This window comes from Ovis aries, chromosome 8 (genome assembly GCF_016772045.2).
Source record: "Ovis aries strain OAR_USU_Benz2616 breed Rambouillet chromosome 8, ARS-UI_Ramb_v3.0, whole genome shotgun sequence".
Classification (NCBI taxonomy): Eukaryota; Metazoa; Chordata; class Mammalia; order Artiodactyla; family Bovidae; genus Ovis; species Ovis aries.
Genome location: NC_056061.1, coordinates 78,792,707 through 78,806,778, shown reverse-complemented (window position 1 = coordinate 78,806,778; position 14,072 = coordinate 78,792,707). Strand labels below are relative to the sequence as shown.

At 42.1% G+C, this 14,072-nt stretch overlaps 1 protein-coding gene and 1 long non-coding RNA gene across 10 annotated transcripts in view; both read left to right on the top strand.

Moving 5' to 3' along the window:
• The first annotated feature begins 311 nt into the window (after positions 1 to 311).
• LOC132660260 (uncharacterized) lies at positions 312 to 1,344 on the top strand. Its single transcript, XR_009601675.1, has 3 exons — positions 312 to 674; positions 993 to 1,057; positions 1,224 to 1,344. It is a non-coding gene; the product is annotated as an uncharacterized LOC132660260 (long non-coding RNA).
• A 283-nt stretch (positions 1,345 to 1,627) lies between these two features.
• Positions 1,628 to 14,072, top strand: part of IPCEF1 (interaction protein for cytohesin exchange factors 1) — a 171,829-nt gene continuing 159,384 nt past the window's right edge. For 3 of the 9 annotated variants that reach the window (XM_060419853.1, XM_027972592.3, XM_027972591.3), the window contains exon 1: positions 1,628 to 1,773. The gene's annotated coding sequence lies outside the window, so the exon portion shown is untranslated. Of the gene's footprint in view, positions 1,774 to 10,042; positions 10,108 to 10,327; positions 10,439 to 14,072 lie in introns of those variants that run through there. The other 6 variants (XM_060419852.1, XM_060419849.1, XM_060419850.1 and 3 more) reach the window with 3 other exon arrangements.

The following is a 14,072-nucleotide window of genomic DNA, read 5'->3' as shown; positions in this document are numbered from 1 at the left end:
TAGCTTTTCTTCCAAGGAGCAAGTGTCTTTTAATTTCATGGCTGGAGTCACTGTCCACAGTGATCTTGGAGCCCAAGAAAATAAAGTCTGTCACTCTTTCCATTGTTTCCCCATCCGTTTGCCACCCCCAAAGAAAAGATTGGCAGTTTTATGGCCCCTGAGGTGCATGTAGGTATGTGGGAGGAGGGCCAGGAATAGACTGGCCCTAACTGAGTAATGGGGATTTCCCTACCCCCCTTCATAATGAGGCCTCTAGCAGAGGCCCCAGAAGAGAACCCTGCCCCCAGGCCTCAGGTAAAATGACTCTGGAATGTAAATATGCCACAGAGCAGGACTGACAGGGAGCCTGGGACCTTGACCACCACTCCCCTCAGATGCTGTGGGGTCCTGCTGTCACCAAGTCTGGTGCGGGGAAGGCAGTATCCCTGTGAAGCCTTCCAGGGAGAGCCTTCATAATTGCCTGTGATCAGGTCTAAAAGGTGACACATGGGGATTTAAGAGGAGCTGGACTCCTCATTCTCATCCTCCTTCACTCTCACTTATTTGCTCTGATGAGGCCAGCCACCATGTCCTGAACCGACTGAAGGGAGACCCACGGGGTAACAGCTGGCACTGAATCGAGATCATCAATCCTATTGCCCTTGAGAAACTGAATCGTACCAACAATCACGTGGGTGAGTTTGGAGGCGTTTCTTTTCCTTGAGATGATTACAGTCTCTGCTGACTCCTTGGCTGTAACCTTGTGGAGACTCCAGCTAAGCTGGGTCCAGATTCCCGGCACTCAGAAACTAAGACGTAATAGGTGTCTGTTGTTTTCAGCCTCTAAGTGCTGGGGTCGTCCGTTACACAGCGATAGATAACTAATATATGTGCTAAGGATCTAGTGACCACATTTTGGGAAACTGCATGGTCGTGAGCCTGTTTCAAATGACTTGATTCCTTTTCATTGAAAGTGGGCCATAAGTACAGTGACATTATGTTCTTTCCTCAAGAAGGTTTAAGGAGACAAGATGCTGGTATTGAAAACGAGAAGTCTGAGGGCAGGCATTTATTGATGGTGAGTTCCGGTCTCCCTAATTTTCCCCTGTCATTTGCCTTTTCGAGCATGTGAAATGAAAGTTTTAAAGTTAGAGAATCTATTAATTATGCTGTAGGAGAAAGGCAGGCTGACTTATTTTTAACATAAGATACTTTCTGCACATTTTTCTGTGTCATCTATTTAGGAGTAATCCGAACACTAGGAGGTGAGAAAGAAGGGAAATGCAAGAGAACATTGAGCCTAAGAGAGGCTGATGATAAAAATGTGGATTTCAACTAAACCCACCAGGAACAGCTCTGCAAATGACCTCACCCCACCCCACCCCACCCTCGCCTGCAAATAAACATCTTTGCCTCCAAAATGAGAATGCAAAACGATGTACTGTTTCCCACGTGCGTCCTGGAAATGAACATACTGAATAGTGTTTAGTGATCAATGGAGTCTGACAGAGGGGACGTAACTAATTTACATGAATTGTGTTGTGTGTTTTGGAATCAAGGAAGGCTTATTAACAATAAGAAGGAAGAACAATGAGATTGGGGAAGTAGAGATGACACTTCCTCTTCTTTTGAAAGAGCTCTTTTCTCTGGCCAGCTTCTAATGGTCGTCCTGTGGAGCTGCCTGAACTGTGGCTGCATATGGAGGAATCCTCAACCTTGACCTCAGGGTATTATGAATTTTCTGAAATCAGGCATAAAGAGCTGGTGCTTGGATTTGCTCTCTTTTTATTGCATGTAAGTAAAACCACTCCTTGGCTGACGTATAAAGTCATTGCTTGACATCTCAAGATGGTGAAGCAATGGATATTCTGGCACTCTCTTTAAAATAGTGAGCTGTGAGTAAGATGTGACTCTTGGGATATCATGTTTGCTCAGCTCTTCATAAACTTGCTGTTGGGAAGTCCAGTACTACAGACACTGTTAGAGTTTTGAAGGAGAGAACCGTGAACTCTCCTTTCTTCTATTTCTATAGTAGATGTTGTATTGATAACTGCTGGGACTGCAGACCATGATTTAGAAAAACTCAGTTCCTCAAGTGTGTGGGTCCTGAGGAATTCATCTGGGAAAACACTCTGGGGCCAGCCTCTTTTGAGAAGGTGTGTTCTTTGTAGAGAATCCTCCTTTGTATGCAGACTGCTGGAGGGGATTTTACTTTTAGATAAAAAGACAGGCTTGATAAGATATCTCTGTATGAAATGGGAACTTTGGTAATGTTGGTTCAGAGGTTTTTACCCAGGACGTCTAGAACATTTGGTTTTCTTTGCTTGTGAATATGTGAAAGAAACTTAATTGTAAGAGACAGGATTATAAGTCACTAAGGCATTACTGACTGTAGTAGTGGAATTTATTAGTATGTAGGGGCCTGTGTGTTCTTAGGCGTCGTATAGTCATACACAGACTCGGATTCCTCTACAGCTAATTAAAATTTGACTTGGAAATAGAAACAGAAAGAACATAGGTTTCCTTCTGCGCACATCATGCAAGTGAGAAGAAAAAGGACTTCAGTTTGTATATTTGTTGGTATACTTATTCTTTATTTTTAAACGTCCCTCTCCTCTCTTTATTTCTCAAGTATCTTCTCTGAAGACAGTCCATGTGTGAACTCTTATAGGCAAGTTGCATTAAGCAGTATGGAAATAGGAAGTTCTTTCCTGTGGTGGCTTGCTGTGGCAATAAGTGATAAAAAGTTACTTCATGACTATTGCCTGAGACTTTCCTTTTTACTCGCGTATCCTTTTTGAGCAGTTCACTTCTGCTTTCCATCTGCTGTGGAGGCCAGGCAGAATGAGTTGGGAACTCAAGCAAGTTTAATGGGGTAAATGCTGTGTGAGAGTGAAGAAAATTCTATAAGCTCTTTGAGATTGAAGAAAATCCTACAAAGGGAAAAATTACTGAATTCTTCAGTGCTCAGAACAGTGCCTGTCCCATACTAAGCTCTCAGTCAGTGTTTGTGCAATGGATGAATGATTGAATGGGATTGTTCATAAAATGAGTGTAGTCTGGCAGTGTTTGCCTTATCTCTATGACTCAGGCACATAAGGAAGTCTAGGTTGGAAAAGGTCAGAGTGAAGCAGGAGAGGAGAATGTGAAGGTGGGAAGAGAAGAAAGGGTATATAGAAAAGAGATGATAAGGAACCTTAAGAGTGGCATTATGGTGGCCTGTGTGGAGGTGCAGGGGGCATGGAAGTGGTGGTGGTGAAGGTGGTGGTGACGTAGAGTCTGAGCTGCTGGTAGAGATGATGGTCGAGGTAGTGGTAGAGCAGTGATGATGAAGGTGATGCGGAGGTGGTGGTGGAGCTGATGATGGAAATGTGTGCTGAAAATGATGATGATGGAAGTGGTGGAGATGCTGGAGGTGGTGGTGGAGATGCTGGAGGTGGTGGAGATGCTGGAGGTGGTGGTGGAGATGCTGGAGGTGGTGGAGATGCTGGAGGTGGTGGAGATGCTGGAGGTGGTGGAGATGCTGGAGGTGGTGGTGGAGATGCTGGAGGTGGTGGTGGAGATGCTGGAGGTGGTGGTAGAGATCCTGGAGGTGGTGGAGATGCTGGAGGTGGTGGTGGAGATCCTGGAGGTGGTGATGGAGATGCTGGAGGTGGTGGTGGAGATGCTGGAGGTGGTGGTGGAGGGATGATGGAGGACATGATAGAGCTGATGATGGAGATAGTGTTGAAAGTGGTGATAATGGAGAGAGGTGTTGGTGAAGGTGATGGTAAAGATCCATAGATGTGATGGTAGAGATGATAGTGGTGGTGATGGAGGTGGCGGTGGAAGAAGTCGTGAAGTGGAGGTGATGATGGGAGGTAGTGTGATGTAGTCGGGAAACAGTTTGGGGATTAGACACAGCTGTTCAAAGTCTGTATCCACCACTTACTAGCTCTATGACCTCTGAACCTTCAAAGTGATGATTATAATAAAATGAGCTTTTTCTGCTGTCATGTAAGGATCAGAAATGCAGTGGCATAGTGCCTGCCATCTCATAGATCTTTACCAAATGGCAGTTGACAACATATTTCCTTCAGTTTTTAAAACTCTATGGTCACACTTACAAAGTTAATCACCAATTTATCTTTTCTTTATTTTTTGCTGTTTTCTAAATTTCACAAAATAAGCATGATTCATGAATTATTGATTAAAAATAAATGTTATATGCCTAGTTTTCAAGATTGTTAAATACATGATAGTGTATTAAAAAGACCATCAATATAATGATGTTTATGAAATATTGTGATATACTAAGATTAAATTAATAAAAAGAAGAAACAACTTTCAGCTAAGTAAAACACTGCAGAGAAACAAGACTGAGGTACATATGTTAATACATTAACATATAATTAATTTGGTTTATGGGCTTCCCGCATAGCTCAGTCAGTAAAGAACTTGCCAGCAATGCACTAGACCCAGGTTCGATTCTTGGGTCAGGAAGATCGCCTGGAGAAGGAAATGGCAACCCACTCCAGTATTCTTGCCTGGGGAATCCCATGGTCAGAGAAGCCTGGCAGGCTACAGTCCATGAGGTCACAAGAGTCAGACATACTTAGTGACTACACCACCACCACCAATTTGGTTTATAGCTGATGATAGTTTTATTTGTCTTCAAGCTTTTCTATTTTTTTTTTCAAATTTTTCATTAGTGAAGCATATTGAGACTACCCTAATAATCTGAAAACAAAATAAATGTTAAAACAAAATAAAAGTTAAAAAAATCAACATAATTTTAACTCTTAATCTTCCACTAAGTAGTTTTTAGTTATAGTGTGCTAAACTTTGTGGTTCCTTGCAGTTGAAATGACGTGATTTAGATTATTTAATCTTCATGGGGAATCCCCTTTGAGATTAAGTCTGGTGCAGAATTGTGTGACAGCTCTAAAGTGAGAATAGTGAACCAGATCCCCTCTGGGGCTGACTAGCCTACTTGGTTCCTAGAAACACACGAAAAAAGGCTATTTTCTCTAGATGATTTATAACTGCCTCTGAAGCTGTATTGGGTGACATTCTAGCAAGTTCAACTGTCAGTTGGATAGTTCTAAATTAAGTTTATATCTGCTGTCATAAGAGTAACTAGTTTTTAAGGGAATATTGACTTGTCTTTTTCATCTTGGTATACCTGGGGAGAGATCAGAAAAATATTTTTGTAGAGTAGCAAATATTTCTTCTTAGGGTCTTGGCCATCCCACTCAGTACTGACTGGTCACTGTGGAGGAGGCCCTTATCAGAGACTTAACCAAAATCATTTATTTTGGCTTATAGGCACTGGAACAAGTCTCCTGTCCTTGTGTTAGAAATGATCAAGTGAGAGGTTACTGGCAGACAAAGAGGCAAAAAATGAACAAATGTGAGCAAAAAACAGGTTTCTTAAACTGACATGGGAGTTGAAATAGAAGGCATTGAAAGGTGAAAAGTTAACAAGTTTAAATTCATCCCCAAATTGCTAGAGTATGGAAGAGCTCTTAAAAAAATTCTGAATAAAAAATGACCAATTCTTCAGTGAAAACTGAAATTTAGATTAGGGATGAAAGAATTAAACCAAACAGACAGTGAACCTTCTGTCTAGTTGTAAAAACCAGGTAACCCAGTCAGTACGCAATACAAATTGAACTAGAAGTAGCAACGTGGTCGACTTTGGAACAGATGGTCCCTGGCATTTACTGAATGTTCATGTGTGGAGCACTGAATACAAACCAAAGATATTGTTGAACAAGGCACTGTAATCAACACATTTATTTTCACATGAACAATTGTCAAAGCAATCTCTTTTCAAAACAGTCCTGGGAAATACTGATAGCACTGCTGTTATGTTCGTGAAGTTGAAGCTTCAAGAGTTAAAATACCCTAAAAGCACCATGGACAGAGGAGCCTGGTAGGCTACAGCCCATGGGGTCGCAAAGAGTCGGACACGACTGAGCGACTTCACTTGACTTCACTTCAAAAGCACTCGGCTAGGCAGGTACAGAGACAGGATTCAAGCCCAGAGCTCTGCGCATTTCTGAGCCTGTGGCCTAACTACCAGTGTACATGACATTGCATTGATTTCATTTGCATTCAATATTTTCTTATATAAGATAGAGCACTGAGGCCAAGAATTGGGAGACCAAGGGGGAATATGAACAGATTCACTTCCTACTTTGAAATCTCCTTTAACTGACATTCCTTTCTATTTCTTGGTTGAAGAGTTAATGGAAAGGAATTTTTCTTTTTGGTGGGAGCACTCCCTGTGTCCTGACCTGACTGCATGTATGTGGTTGTCAATGTAGCTACTTCTTGGTGGTGGTGTTTAGTTGCTGAGTCATGCCTGACTCTTGCAACCCTATGGACCATAACCCACCAGGCTCCTTTGTCCACGGGATTCTCCAGGCAAGAATACTGCAGTGGGTTGCCATTAGGCTGACCTAAAGGATTACTTTGCCAACAAAGGTCCATCTAGGCAAGGCTGTGGTTTTTCCAGTGGTCATGTATGGATGTGAGAGTTGGACTGTGAAGAAAGCTGAGGGCCAAAGAATTGATGCTTATGAACTGTGGTGTTGGAGAAGACTCTTGAGAGTCCCTTGGACAGCAAGGAGATCCAACCAGTCCATCCTAAAGGAGACCAGTCCTGGGTGTTCATTGGAAGGACTGATGCTGAAGCTGAAACTCCAGTACCTTGGCCACCTCATGCGAAGAGTTGACTCATTGGAAAAGACCCTGATGCTGGGAGGGATTGGGGGCAGGAGGAGAAGGGGACGACAGAGGATGAGATGGTTGGATGGCATCACTGATTCAATGGACATGGGTTTGGGTGAACTCCAGGAGTTGGTGATGGACAGGGAGGCCTGGTGTGCTGCGGTTCATGGGGTCACAAAGAGCTGGACACAACTGAGTGACTGAACTGAACTGAACTGAACTGAAAGGATTATGTAGGGAGTACTTCTCAACCAAATGGAACCAAAGGAGTCTGGAGAGCCAGTGGGCTTCATGACTTTCAGAACCATCCTTGGATAGTCTGTGACCTTCATCAAGAGACATAACCCTTGACCATCACAAGGGTCCCTCCTGTTGCTCTTTTGTAAGAATGTCCTATTTAATTTGAAAAATCCAGTTTCTTTGTTGAGTGTCAGTGCACCCATAGTGATGATATTACATCACTGTGGCCCTGTTTATTAGTGGGAACAGCACAGATGAAGAGGTTAGGAGGCCTGAGTTTTCTGCCTGTGGTAGTATAAAGGTTGTGTACTACCAAGCAAGGCCTTTAACTTCTCTATACTTAAATTTTCTCATCCATAAAACCTGATAAGAATATCAGGCAGATAAAAATATCTATCCAGTTTGTTTTGTTGTGTGGACCAAATACAATTAAGTGGAAATGCTTTGAAGAAGGTGAAAACATTATAAACCAAAGGGGCCTTCTGTCTTGGCTCAGATTTTATTATCTTATCATGTAGAGACTCAGTTGGTATATAAGAGTTTTACAGGCGAAAGAGGATTGGATGAAAGGTAGTAGGGAGTTTATGAGTTAAACTGTGCCTCCTCCCCCAAGGGAAAAAACCTGCTAAAGTTCTAACCTCCGGTACCTCAGAGTGTGGTCATATTTGGAAAGGAGGAGTTGTGGATGTGATTAAGTTAAAGTCATAATGAAAGGAGCTCTGATCCAAGAAGACTGATGTCCTTATAAGAAGAAAGCCTTGTGAAGCTGGAGGTAGCCAGGGAGAAAGCCATGTGATGAGGGGGACAGAGATCGGAGTGATGTACCTGCAAGCCAGTGGTCGCCAAGGAATGGCCAGCCTTCCAGGTGCCTCAGGGAAGGTGAGGAGGAATTCTCCCCTGTGGGTTTTATGGTGAGCGTGGTCCTGATGACACCTTGATTTCAGACATCTGGTCTCCAGGCTTACGAGAGAGTAAGTTTCTATTGTTTTAAGCCACTCAGCTTGTGGTCTTTTGTGACTACAGCCCTAGGAAACTAAAGGCAGTAAGGAGTAACAGTCATAAACTCATCTAATTGCTGGCAAGTGCTTCTAGGGACCAAATCCAGCCTGACTCATTTCTCTGACTCTAACCGGTGGCACTGGGCCTCAAACAGTAGATCCACTTCGTCATTGAATGGGAATGAATACAGACACTGAACAATGGGACACATTAACAAAATGGAAATTAGGCTATTGTGAAATCTGTGAAAGAGCCTCCTTTCATGAGTTGAGTCTAGTTGGGGATTCCAGATTATCACACTGCTGTGGTCATCTACTAGATATGGAACATGAGTGTCCGTTTGAGAGGCTGTTTACTTCCTCAAGCTGTACAGCGAAAGAAAAGTTCAAATATTCTGAACTGAAAAGTGATGCGATGGGATACTGTTTTGGTCCAAACATAAAAACTCAAGACTTCAATCTAAGCATATAGCTAACAGAGACTTCCCAGGTCATCGATGTTGGATCATTTTCGTTGTTTCACCTATGATTGTTGATCCCTTTGATACATAAAATTAGTTTGGTATCTGCATAGCTGTTTTAATGGCAGCATAAATAGCCAGGATTTTAAGTATATTCTTGGGTTTTTCTGCAACTTAAGAATCTCTTACTTCCTCTTTTCAGTCAGTCCAGTTTAGATTACCCTAATCCCTATTACCATAATTATCCCTAGCAGAACAACATTCTTATAGCAGGAAAACATTACTGTAGGTTGGCTAGTTCATTTAATCTATTCAAAACTAGAAATATCTTTTTGTTCCTCCTCTTAATTTATTAATAATCAACTTTCTTTAGACTTGTTATTAATTTTAGGTAATTTCTTTCAAAATGCTCAGTGGAAATCTGTGACTGGTTAGATTCTTTCACATTGAACAAATTAGAATTTCTTTTTTTTCCCCTGACTTTCAAGAAGGGAAATACTTCCTTAGGAGTTTGGTGTACTAATCTCTAATATTACATAGGAATAGAACATTTAACCATTTATAGACAAATTTTTATATTGATACCAAACATATCTAAAATAGGAAAATACAAGACCTCTCAAAAAAAAGAAAGAAATGGAGCTGACTCAAAATTCTTCCCAGGAGTCTCAATTTAATATTATCCACTCCCACAGAATATAATTCAGTGTAAGGTGTCACTTCTCACCCAGAAGACACTTGGCTATACTTAGAGTAAGTCACGTTTTAAGGAGGAAACCTTTAATTCTTTTAAAAAACTGAGAAAATGACTGGGAATATGAAAACCATGTTTTTTACGGTTACAAAGCTACTTGTTTATGATTATTCTGTTTGGATAACTCAGAGTATAAAACCATATGGGGGATGTTTGCACTAGTTTTTCTGGTCTGATGACTACATGTTACCTCATCAACTTCTTGAAACTTCTGCAAGTTTAGCAAACTAATGGTTGTGGCAGGAACATTTTATTAATTCACTTGAAGTACAGGTCAGTTATAACAACTTTGTTCTTTCTACCTATTAAAAGCCTAAGGCAAATTATGCCAAAGGCCTTATTTGCTGATTCCTTGTTGAACCATGACTCCAAGCCTCTCTTATGATCCTGATAAAATAGGCAAAGAATTGTTCTCACTCGTGAATGTAAATACTAATCATATAATATGATGAAAAGGCCATGTTTGAATATTTAACATTCACCAAGAGCCTTTTGGATATCTCATGTTTTCCAGGGGTTTTACTGCAAGAGAACAGACATGATCACCTTTTAAGTTCCCTTATCATCATGTGAATTAACATTACCTTTTCCTGGTTAGAGTCAGCACCAGCCATTCTGTCAAAGAGAAAGCTCTGAACTTGAACTCTCTTGGTGAAACTTGGCCAGGATTTTCCAGCTCGAGCTGCATTTCACCCTGAAACACAAGCCGCTGAGCTCCCTGGACTTGAATTTTCAACTTGATTAACCAACTGGAGCCGTTTTGCGTAGGCAACAGGGACTTAGAGGGAATTGTCGAGCAGGGTTGGAGGTAGGCACTAGAGCACAATTTATTTTGTGGATGCTCATCTGCATTCCAGAGTGATATACAGATCAGTTTCCTTGACAAGAACATCAGACCCCCAGCTATCCTGTCCTGAGAAGCCATCAAGAGGAGAGAGACCCCAGACCACTTAGCGGAGTAAGTGAGCAGAGCAAGCAAGGCTTGGCTATTCCTTCGGAAGGGACTTGCTTTTCAGTTTGGTGTTCCTGGGAGCAGCAGAGTCCTAGACGTGGGGTCGTTTCCACTTTGCATTGAACACTTACTCCTCTGTGATCTATGTTGGGTGCGGGTTAGCAAGATTCTCCTCTCAGTCCCGGATGGAGTTCAGATACTGAGCACTGCCGTCTGCTCCCCACAGCCTCATGTTTCTTACCATGGACCTGGGCCTTTTGCCAATGGATGGAAACCCCTGGCCAGTGAGGTCTCCTCTACAGTGTTTAGAACTTCCTGGGCAGTGAGCGCCACTGAGGTGAGCTTTCAAGTGAAGCCAGAAAATAGGGTTCGTGAGGGCTCCTTGTTTCCAGCTGTAGTTTCTCACACAGGCTGCACGTTTCCACATTCCCAGCTGGGTGTCACGTGTAGTTGGCACTACTGTTATCACTAAGTTAACGTGTACTTGCTTCCTCCCAGGGAAGGTGTTAAAGGCAGTATAATCATTGTCTAACTTTCTCAATCAAATCACTCTGGAAAGTGCTACCTCCCCCTCACCTGATGAAAAAACAGGTTCAGAGAGGTTAAGAACTTGGCTCAATGTCGTGTGGAAAGTAGTGTAGTCAGGAGCTCAACCCCAACAAAGCCCAACCTTTGATTCTGGCACCAGAATTTAACATATGGCTGCCTTGGGGGAAGAGGGAAAAGGATGCCACGAGATTTCTTATTTTTAGATAAGGCTGATTTGTGCTTCTTGCCCTCTTCTCTCATCCCCGGGCTGGGAGTATATGTCATCTAACTCCATTTAGGCCAGAGGATGCTTGTTTGGGTGAAGAATATAATGTCAGGAGTGCTTGTCACCGATTTGCCCAAGTGCTGTGGAATATCTCATTTCTAAAGACATTTCCAGATCACAGCTGAGGAGACTTGGGACAAAGCCTCATTCAGATTGAAAAGGGGAACAAAATAGACATTAAAAGTTAGGCAGGCAGGATTTTGAGGTGCATTTAAATAGTCTCCTTTCATGGTTTCTATTTAAGACCAGAAGAAGTTCTTGAGAAAAAAGATTTGTAAATACCAAATTAGATAAAAGGAGAGTATTAAAAAGATTTCTTTAGGCAAATACTTTGCATTCAACCTCATGCTAAATTTATATTATTAACCATCATGCTATTTACTGCTTGTTTTTAAAAATACTTATTTTTTTAGTGTACATATAATGCATCTTGATTGTCAAAATGCAAATAAAGGAGGAAAAGATAAATATTTCCCATTTTCCTACCATATTGAACTAAACATAGTTAACATTTTGGTGCAAAAATTTCAGTACTTTGTCCTTTTTCTTTATATGTGTGTGCATTTGAAAAAAAAGAGATACAACTGTACTCTGACATTTTAAAATCATATTTCTATTACATGTGTTTAGAATTGAATGCTCAATATTCTCTGGCTGTTCTTATATTCTTGGGAGAGTTCATGGACAGTTGATCAAAACAAATAAACTTGGTTGGGTATAATTTTTAAAAATCATTAAGCTCTCTTCCCCCCTCATTTAGGGGTTAATTTTGCTTTGTCGAATCACACTTGTATTAATATTTTCTAGGTCAAGGTAGCTTTGTTGTCTAATACTTCTCTTCCTAGTTATTCATGCAAGAAAAACTGTCTTCTTTTCTTCAACCTGTTCACCCAATCAGTACCCCCCAGGAAATCTTGGCTGTGCCTTATTCTTTTGTCTTTACCCTTACTCCCAGGTTTCTGGGCCTTTTTTTCAGGATTAGCTGGGCATACTGGACTAATCCCTCTGCTGAACTCTATCGATTGCCTTGCCTCTCAGCATGTGTCCTGCTTCCTGGTGTAAAGCAGAGATTCTCTGACTTTTTTGCTTCCTTGAATGTCTTGCGTGGTCTGGGGCTTTGAGTAAGTATGACAAAGACTTGGGCTTAGCAGTCTTTTTATCCTGCCGTCATTTCCAATGAACAGTCTGCTCCCTGTTCTCTTGGAGAGGCTAGAGAAAGTGAAGTGAAGTGAAAGTGAGATTGTCACTCAGTTCTGTTTGACTTCTTTGTGACCCCATGGACTATAGCCCACCAGACTCCTCTGTCCATGGAATTCTCCAGGCAAGAGTACTGGAGTGGGTAGACACATTCCCATCTCCAGGGGATCTTCTCAACCCCGGGCTCAAACCTGAGTCTCCTGCATTGCAGGCAGATTCTTTACCGTCTGAGTCACTGAAGTTTCACCTATTGACATTTGAGTGTCCATATTTTATAAGTGGGAAAGTTGGAAGCTGTTTACTCAAAAAGTGTTCTACCCTTTTGTTTGTTTTTGTTTGATTTTTTCCGAAGGAGACCTCCTTCTAAATCCTAAAGGCCTATTCGTGTGGAACCTCTGAGCTATGATGTCTTTACAATCACCCAAGGGTGCTTGTGCACATTTTCTTGGATCGACTTTGTGCTGTCTGTGTGCAGGGCAGATAGTAATGGACCCATGGAGGAAACTGAGGCTCAGAATGGTGAAGTGACTTGTCCAAGGTCATTGTACTAGTGAGTAACTGAACTGAGGCTCTAATCTGGTCTACTGCTTCTTGTAGGAGGTTTCTGCCTCTGGAGCATCCTATTGCCTTTGATCAGTCAGTTGTCTCTACTGATTTATCATCTAGGTAAAGTTTGAATTCAAGCTTAATTATCTTCTGCTCCTTACTGTGTCCTAGCCTGGGTCATCCCACTGAGCAAGTATTCTTAGCTTATATTGGATGTTTCAGAAGGCCTCTCCCCACCTGTGTTGGAGGCCTGACGTCAGTGCCTACTGCACAGAATCAGACACCAAACCTATTTTGGCTCAGAGGGACCATGGACGCCATTTGTTCTCCATTTATCACTTAATGGATAGGGAACGGAGGTCCAAAGAGCTTTTGTGATTTCTCAAGTGTGAGCAGCTCGTTAGAGGTAACGCTCAGTTCACTGCCTAGATTTCCTGACTCCCAGACTCTCCACTGTTAAATCTGGGTTAACATGAACACATTCTTGGAAAAGAAGTCTTTCAGTCGTTATGAGTTACAATGCCATTGTGTGAATTAGCCGGTTCCGACTGGGAGCTAATTTTGGTTGCCAAACCGCTTGGCTCATCTGTCCCACAGCTTCAAGCCGATAAACACTTAGTCCAGACCCTCTAAATGTCAACTGCCCGGCAACAAAGACTGCAGCATTTATTCTTGAAGATTCGTTCAGCTTTTTTTCTGATTTAAAATGTTTTTCAGTATAATGCAGTATTGTCCTGTGTGTGTGAAGATGGTAGATTTCCTTCTATTTCATCCTTCCTCTCTCCTAATACTCATCTCTGTCAAGGCTGTGCCTGTGCAAGGCACTAAGGTTGAGTCTGTGACTGATAAGACATCTGAACAAACTGGCTCATTTGAGGAGCCAACCCATGACTTGAGTTTCAGCAACACTTCAAAGGCCGTCAGAAAGGAAGTCGATCTGGGTTTGGGCACTTTGGATGAGAGACAAGCCTGTATTTCCACAAGGCAGCAGCTAATGCTGGCTTTTTCATTAGAAGAAATTGCTTTCAACTCTCTCCAACCATGATCCCCTCCAGGGTACCCCCCACCCCCCCACCAGACCTGCTTCAAGATCAGCTGAACATGGAGATGTTGTAATGTTTTGGGGGAAACCTCCTGATTACACACATCTTTACTGATAATTTTTCTTTACCTTGTAATGAGCTTTTTTTTTTTTTTTTTTAAACAGAGCCCCTACCCAATGTCCCTTTCTCTCCTCAGGCTCTCTCATTAAGTGACAGCTTCTTTTGGGCTCGGAGGGTATTTGCGCTGACTTTGTGCCTGGTGGTTTCCCCAGCGATTTAGCAAGCTGCACAGATGGGGCTGGGGGAGGGCACCCAGCTGGCAGAGAAGACGTGGCAATTCAAGCAGAACTGGAGACAAAATACTTGAGTCT